General features: G+C 36.0%; 1 non-coding gene across 1 annotated transcript; it reads left to right on the top strand.

Annotated features, from left to right (window-relative positions):
• The first annotated feature begins 3,172 nt into the window (after positions 1-3,172).
• On the top strand, positions 3,173-3,245 carry TRNAA-CGC (transfer RNA alanine (anticodon CGC)). The gene has a single exon. It is a non-coding gene; the product is annotated as a tRNA-Ala (tRNA).
• The last annotated feature ends 3,436 nt before the right edge of the window (positions 3,246-6,681 follow it).

Here is a 6,681-nt window from a genome sequence, read left to right as displayed (position 1 = left end):
AATGGAATGCCTTTTTTTTGTTCATCAATCACCATCATACAATATGCTTGAGAATTTTTTTTCTTCTTCTTTCTTTCTCTTTCTCGTTCTTTTTTTTCTTTGAGTACATAGAAGATTTTTTTTCAACAAGCATTCTTTCAACACATATTTGTCTCCCCCACATTTAAAATTTGTCTGCCTCGGACAATGTAATTCATCATGAAATCACCCAATGCTCTCATCACATGATATGAAAAGGAAAATTAATAAAGATATGACAATGACAATGTAATGACAATGAGAAGATATGATAAGGAAAATATAATGAACTATAAAAATATTAGGTGGATTATTCAACTAAATCACAGTGACTAAGCAAGAGAAGAAATTAGAAAGTGAACAAGGAAGATGACCTTCATCACATTCATGCATGCACACTATACTACAATTTAAAAAAGAAGTAAGTTCTAGAATAACAATTATCATGAGTGCAATCCATACAAAAAGAGGATAAAAGATAGGCATGACAATAATTTCCACTAGATAAATATAACTAACCACTAGATAAATATAACTAACAAACTTAATCTATTGAGATATAGTCCATCACCACACTAGCAACCACATGCAAGTAGAGTATTCAATCATGTCAAAGAATCCAAAAAATTGATAGTCAAACTTAACAAGCTTTTATGATTCTCAAAGCATTACGAAAGAACCACAAGGAAATGCAAATAAAAACTACACAAAATGCAAACAAGACCAAACAAAACGCATGAATGGAATACAAAGCAAAGCAAATACACATGCACAAAGATAAAGAAAAGTAAGAAAAATAAAAGAAAGGAACAGACTCCCTTGAGATCTTAGCGGTTGAAGATGATTCAGTAATAATATCTTGACTGGGAGTAAGATAATCTGAGTGGCGGGGAGAGCTTGCTTCTTGTGATCATCAAGTGTTGCTTCCTCCATCATCGTTTTCTTGAAAGTTCTCGTGGGAGGTTGGAGACGATTTAATTGTAGCATCCAGTCTGGAAGTGGAATGATTGTAGTTGAAGTCAAGACTGCTCCCTCCATCATATGTCCTATGAATGTTTTTCGGGCAGTTGGAGGCGGTTTAGCTAGAGTGTCCACTTCGGAGGCCAGATGATTTCAATTATGGTCATGGTCTTCTTTAAGTGGTAAAATGCATCCTTACATGATCAATTAAAAATGAACTGTTTGTAGAAATCTAGAGCATTGACAAGGAAAGGATGCATCTCTTGCATGCATATGGGGTAAGAAAGAGCTGGAACAATATCAATCTTAATAGAGCATGTATTAGAAAATAAATCACATTGAACAAAATCAACAATAGATACCTTTATGAAATTATCTAAAAAATAAGCATTTATACTAATCATGGAGCAATGGGAGGTACCTGAAGCATTACAAAGATTGTATTGATCAGAAAGAGACTCTAGCTGTAGATAAAATTGTTGCATAACTGAAGGAAACAATAATGCGGGGATAGCCTCCATTGCACAAATCTTTGCACTTACATTTACAACAATATCACAAGCAGATTCGGATGGAAACACACCAACATCATCATCATTAGTATCTAGAATATCAACAGCTTCATCTAGAATTTTATATGCACCATCATCCATGACTACATCATCTACAACCACATCACAATTTACAACATCAACAATTTCATCCTCACATGCTAGCTTCAGCAACATCAGTAAAAATTTTACATGTATCACCCTCATTGACAACATTATCATCATCAATAAATTTACAACAACTACAATCTCATCAAAAATCCTACATACATCAACCAACATCATCAATATTTGCATCATCCTTGGTCTCTACACATTCATCTACAATAACATTACAAGCAGAAGCAGTTGGCAACACACAAATATAATCATCCTCTAAGTCCTGCATTGATGTTTCTGTCTGACTGTGAACAAGAGTTTTTGCACTGAAGTCCTTGGAATGCCCCCTAAGAAATTGGCTCTACTTGTTGAAATGGTTGATGTGGCTAGGTAGGCGTCGAGTCATTCTAGAAATCAAGTGGCTTCTCATATACTGGGAATAGGGCTGGGTCGTTAAGGTATACCGAATTTTGCATACGATACCGTATACCGTACCGAAAATTTCGGCATAAAAAAAATCTATACCGTTACCATACCGAAAATTCGGTATACCGGAATTTTGGTATACCAAAAATTTCGGTATACCGAATATACCGAATTTTCGGTATATTACACCGAAAATACTGAAAATTTTGGTATACTGATAATTTCGGTACAGTATTATACCGAAAATGTTGGTATACCGAAATATCGAAAAATAATAATTTCATACCGATACCGATACCGAAAAATTCGATACGGTATTATACCGTATCGAAATTTTCGGTATACTGAAATTTTCGATATGGACGGTAAATATCGGTATGGTATCTGCGGTATACTAAAAATTTAGTATTTTTTCCATCCCTAACTGGGAAGGCTGAGCACTCTGTAGTTGCATGTTATTGTACCTAAAATTCAAATGATCTATCCAATTAGGATTATAGGTATTAGACAATGAATCATACATATTTTGCTATTGGAACTGATAATATTGAAGTTGGATGGAAAAATCATTAACGCATCTAGTGACCATCGGTCTAGTCCCGAACTATTGAGAATTGGTAGCTATGACCTCTATAAGCTCTCTAGCCTTAGTAGGGAGTTTTGTTGACTATAACCACTTTATTAGTTGCATCAACTATACTTTTGTCTATGGGAAATAATCCCTCATAGAAGTATTGAATAAGTAGCTGATCGTTGATCTCGTGCTGAGGGTAATTAGCATAAAGTCTTTTGAAACGCTTCCAATACTCATGTAGGGTCTCTCGTATCAATTGATGCACACCACAAATACTCTTCCAGATCGTTGCAGTTCTAAAAGCAGGGAAGAATCTCACCAAAAATGATCTCTTCATATGATACCATCTAATGATAGAACTGGAAGGAAGACAATACTGTAGTGGCCAACTGTAACTTTTCGATTTAACTCCTCACAGATGATTATGAGGTCGACTGTGTGAGGTTGCTAAGGTGGCAGATTCTACCTTTTTGCTGAATAAGAAAGAAAACAATACAACCAATCATTTACTAAATAAGATCTTGATGTCTCCCACCACACCATTGGGGGTCTAGCTCATATGGTAGAGCGCTCGCTTCGCATGCGAGAGGCACGGGGTTCGATTCCCCGGACCTCCAATATTTTATATTTTTTTACTATTTTTATTATATATCAATTAATAAATAATTATAAATTCTATCCTACGAACCAACCTTTGCTTAGTTGGTAGAGCCATTAAAAATGGAAATGCTCGAACTTAGATGTCTTCCTCTGATATGCCAAGCAATTTCATGGTAGAACACACCATATGTCTAATAGGATCCTCACCATCAAGAACATAAAATTTTGATAACAAATGTATGATTCACTATAATTTGAAGTTTGCATCTAACTCAAGGTACTGGACGCAGAGGATTGACAGGTCATATCTGGTGCCCAAAGGAGGTCCATGAGAGTTTTGCCATTGTTGTTTCCATGTTGCTTGCAAGTTTTAAGGCAGTGTAGATAGAAATGTCAAATAATTCCCTTTTAAGATCTCTGTAGGATATAAAAAGTTCTATCTAAGAGTATGCATCAATGGCTGCTCAAAAAAGAAAGTTGCTGCTCTTACCCTAAATCACTAGCAAACAAAATTAAAAGACATGGGATACTCACAAAATAAAACACATAGATACACGAGTATTTTTTTTAGATTTTTGTGGACACACAGAAAAACTAATCCTAAGATTATCAAATACCATTACACTCCCTAGCAACAACATCAAAATTGATATGTCACCCGTTTGTTATGCTACGGTTGCATTCAATTCACATTAATATTGAACCCCTCTACACTAGTATAGTATAGAGATGACTTGAGCAATACCCTCTTCCGTTGTGATCAACTGCAATTTCTCGATTTACCTCCTCACAGATGATCGTGAGGCCGACCGTATGGGGCCGTTGGGATGGCGGATTCCACCTTTTTTTGCAGAAGAGATGACTTAGATCGTCCCCCAACAAATGTAGCCAATGCATAATAAAACTTAAGATCAATTATATTTGAAAATGAGGGTTGGGTTTGAAATCCTAAAGCTAATAACAGTAACGATATATCTAATCTAATCTACTCCACGAAAGCATAAAGTAATGTTTCCCTAATCTAATCATGACAATGGAATCAAAACAAAATGGCATTGCAACGAGTTCATCTAATTAACGAGCACCACTAACCTACCAGTCCCTCAAGAATGACAATGCAAACAACTACAGTAATAGAATTGCAAAACTAAAACTTAACTACTGACAGAAGCATTTCATCGAACACGCTATGAGCGTGAATCAATCTAAGCCTGACACATTCAAACTTAAACAACAAAAGTTAATGTCATTACAATTCATCAATCTACAAAGACAACCACACATGTAAAGAATCCAACACATAATAAATGCATCCTTTGTATTAAACTATTGTAAGGGAAAATTCATCGAACACATTACAGACAATCTTCAATTCTAACCCAATGCATGGAATCCTAAACATGTAACTGGAATCAATTACAATCAACCATCAAGCAAATAACCCATCAAAGTGACAAATCAACCCATCAAGAGATAAACCAAGCTTGGCGATGCGGCTGCGAGATCCATGGAAGAAGGATTGATCGGAGGTGAATGAGTTGCGACTAGAACTGTTGATGCTGTGGTCGGCTGTGAAAGAATGTTGAAGTAAAGGTGCTGTCTCGAATCTTGGAGTTGATGTGCGGATGAAGGTGACGACTGGCTAAGAAGGGGATCCCCTTAACTCATCGGTGTTGGCTTGCGGTTGAGGCTGGTCGGCGTTGATGGAGAGGTGGTTGAGGCTGGCCAAATAAATATACACTAATTTTTTTTTCAAAGGCTTATTCCTACTACTCTAGAGACCATCAATGGAATGTCTCTTCTTGTTTATCAATCACCATCTTACAATATGTTTGAGAATTTTTATTTTATTTTTTTTTTTTTTGCCCCCGGGGCCCAGCTTTGGTTTTGCAAAGAGGGCAAGGGTTCGAATCCTGACGAAGCCAGACAATTCCTGCGTCGTGATCAACTGCAGTTTCTCGATTTACCTCCTCACAGATGGTCGTGGAGCCGACCGTGTGGGGCCGCTAAGGTGGCGGATCCACCTTTTTGCAGAATTTTCTTTTTTCTTTTCTTTTCTCTCTCTTTGTTTTTCTTTGAGTAGATAGAGAAATTCTTTTTCAACAAGCATTCTTTCTGTACATATTTGTCTCCCCCACACTTAAGATTTATCCATCTTGAACAATGTAATTCATCATGAAATCACCCAATGCTCTCATCACATGATATGGAAAGGAAAATCAATAAAGATATGACAATGACAATATAATGACATTGAGAAGATATGACAAGGAAAGTACAATGAACTATGGAAGCATCAGGTAGAATGTACACCGATAACAATGGCCAAGTGAGGGAAGAAACCAAAAGATAGGCAAGAAAAATTGCCTTTATCACATTCATGCAAGCTTATGTTAACAAGCTTTTATGATTCCTAATGATATTTTGTGCAGATAAATGACAAGGTAACCAAATGTTTAGTTAATTTGGTTCCTAATAATATTTTGTGTAGAATAAGTATATATCAAGATACCAAGGAGCTATGGAGCAAGTTGGCCAAGCTCTATGAAGATTCAACCTCAATGCCAAGTGATGAAAAATTCAATGAGGGAGACTCATTAGCCCAAGAACAAGGGGATTCGAAAGTTGAGAGGTGCTCAATATTCAAGGACGAAATTGAAGAAGCATCTATTTCAAAGATTGAGGGGGAGTATAGGTCATTGACACCGGAATGAGAAGAAGATTCAACATCCGAAGCTAATGAGGAAGAAGAGTGTGCCACCTCTATGAGCGGAGATAGCTTATCTCACGAAGGTATAACAATTTAAATTCATAAAGATAAAGATCACATAATATGTTTTGAGTGTAGGGAGAAAGGATACTATAAGAGCAAATGTCTAAAATTAGTCAAAAAGAAGGTTAAGATGACACCAAGGTGAAGGAGGAGCCAACAAAGGCCGAAAGCTTGATACGCAAAGGCAAGGAGAATATTGTGTGCTTCTTGGCAATCAAAAGGGACATTACTAGAATCAATGTCCAAGGAGAAGGCACCAAAGTAATGAAAAGGGAGGAAACTCAAATCAAGAGGGAGCACCTAAGGCAAGATTTGAGGTACCATTAGTTAAAGATATTTCTTTATTTCAAGATAACAAGCATGCTATAAATAAATTTTATCATCTTAGTGTAAATTATCATGAAAATAAAAAATATAAAAAATTCTAAGGACAATTATATATCATATCATGATAGAACTACCCTACCTAAGGATAGGAAGATCGAAAATAACATAGGCAATATCCATAAGAATTTTAAACATATGCCTAGAAGGAAAAATGTCCAAGGCAATAATGAAAAATCAAAAGTTGAGAATTGAAAATCAAGTCTTGAGGATAAGACTTAATAAGCTAGAGAAGACCCTTAGCGAGATGAAAAATATGACAAATGAGGTTAAAGGGTCAAAAAGGAAAAATCTAA

Source organism: Curcuma longa, chromosome 5 (genome assembly GCF_044706935.1).
Source record: "Curcuma longa cultivar G26 ecotype Majalengka, Jawa Barat chromosome 5, ITB_CL_G26_1.1, whole genome shotgun sequence".
NCBI classification, from domain to species: domain Eukaryota; kingdom Viridiplantae; phylum Streptophyta; class Magnoliopsida; order Zingiberales; family Zingiberaceae; genus Curcuma; species Curcuma longa.
The sequence above is the reverse complement of the archived record's forward strand: the minus strand, read 5'-3'. Positions and strand labels throughout refer to the sequence as shown.